General features: G+C 48.5%; 1 pseudogene; it reads left to right on the forward strand.

Annotated features, from left to right (window-relative positions):
* Positions 1-749: 749 nt before the first annotated feature.
* Positions 750-1885, forward strand: LOC146190191 (uncharacterized; annotated as a pseudogene).
* Positions 1886-2181: the final 296 nt, after the last annotated feature.

Below are 2181 nucleotides of genomic sequence, written 5' to 3' on the forward strand. Positions count from 1 at the left end.
CTCTGTTTCACGGTCTGTTTCACAGAAAAATTTATACAAAGAATTGATACCTATGTTGTTCCCTCCTCCATCATATCATTCACTCTATTCTAATTGTATGGGGCATAATGTTTTAAAAAGGGTGCGCAAAATGCCCATCTCGATCGCCTTCTACTAAAACATTTTTTCTTTAAACTTCATGCCGAAGTTTTGCCTTCGAACACCATCGAACACTGTTTTATTGCCTGCAAAGATGCAATATTATTTTTGAACGTTCTAAAACGAACACTGAAGAAAGACTTAATTTTGAATTTCCACAGTGTGCGTTACTTAATGACCTCCGAACATGACCATGAACCGTTTGACATAATTTTCCTCCTGCACAGCCTGTGGAAAACACGTATGTTGGATCGGAATGCTGAGCCTCTAGTCTCCCCCGCTACTCATTTCAGCCAGATGGTGCACCAGCTTAGAGACACGAAGATAGTGACTATCAACCGCTTTGGCTGCCATTGTTGATGTGTTGTCTCTCCTTGCCACCGTTTTAGTAAAGTTGTGATAAGTCGTATTCTAGTTGTGTGGTGTTGTGTTGTATGTTTCAATTGGACTTTTCGCCTACAGACTGAGTACTTTGTAAATAACGTATATAGTTCTTTCCTGAATTTAAAGGCGTGTAATAAATACTATGCTGAAAAAAAAAGAATTCTCACTATAGACAAGGGGGCGCAGTGGGTATTTTGCTTCTGGACGCCGTAGTGTGCAGACGCAGGATGGCTGGCTCCTCGCGAGCTGTGGTAACGGCCAATGATGGCCGTGGAACATCGTTTTCGGAAGCACTTCATGAATACAGGATTGTACTGCCACCTCTGCCTACCGGGGAAGGACTAAAAACTATGCTGGTTCTTCACTGCGACATCAATGTAAGGCCTTGCAGGATAGAAGATTTCTGCCAGCCGATGAAAGACGCAGGTGTCATCGAACAGGTAGGAGGTATCGGCGCATATATGTCGCATGTCTGGTTAGTCAACTTTCGAACTGAAGAGGCAAAGAAAACGTTACTTGACTTAGGGCAAATCCTTGTTAAAGGAAAAAAGTGCGTGCTTTTTGACCCCGAAAGGCAAGAAGTAAGACTTAAAGTGCACTGGTGCGCGTTAACGTCAGCAACGATACGTTGAAACGCGCGTTTGCCGTATACGGCGGAGTGAAAGAAGTATTTGGCGACAAATGGAAGACCGGTGGTTTTCAAAACGCTGACTCGACCACTCGAGTTGTTCGGCTGATACTTCGTGAAGGTGATAGCTTGGATCGCATACCACATCAGATGCGTATCGGGAACGCCACCGTCGTCGTCCCAGGGCGGGCGCCGATATGCCTGCGCTGCCACAAGACTGGCCACATCCGGCGTGACTGCAGTGTACCCAAATGCAATGAGTGCCACGCTTTTGGGCACGAACAGGCGGTATGCACGAGATCGTATGCCCGAGCTGCTGGAAGAGGAGCGTTCGGCGATAACAGCGATCTGCACATGGATGAGGATGAAGCGGACAAGGCAGCCTCGAACGCAGCGGTCGATAAACAAACGGATACAGTGCAGAGCAATGGAGAGGGATGCGCTGAAGAAGATACTCCTGCATCAAAGCTTAGACCACCAGAGTCGGATACCACGAGCAGTACTACCGTGTCGCCACAAGGTGCCCTGAACGCCACTGGTAAAGACAGCAAGGCAGCTATGGACTTTGACTCTGCGACGGCTAAACGGCACCATGATGAGGTGACTAGAGAGAGCCAGGAGCAGCGACTGCGCCGTCTAGAACGTCAGTGGGGTGTCGCCGATGTGAAGAAGCAGCGCGTCACGAGAGGGATACGATCGTCGTCGCTTTTTCGCGGCGACAATCCGGAATCATAAACAATGGCGGGACGGCACTACATGGGGCGGCGCTGTGCGCGCAAAGGTAAGCGCCATACTGGCGTCCTGGTCATGCTAAGTATTTTTTAAGTATCGATTAATAGGTGATTGGGTATGAGACTTCTCACTGGTCGTTTCGAATTTGGCGGCTTTCGCGCATGCGCAAAACGGGCGGGGCACACCCACGCGAAACTCGGCTCTGACCCGCGTAGTGTGTAGCTACGCTACAAAACGACAAAGAAGTTCACAATGGCTCGTTTGGCGTTGCGACGCGACTGTTTGTTATTTCATTTTGA

Source organism: Amblyomma maculatum, chromosome 5 (genome assembly GCF_055883805.1).
Source record: "Amblyomma maculatum isolate TAMU_Amacu chromosome 5, ASM5588380v1, whole genome shotgun sequence".
Lineage (NCBI taxonomy): Eukaryota > Metazoa > Arthropoda > Arachnida > Ixodida > Ixodidae > Amblyomma > Amblyomma maculatum.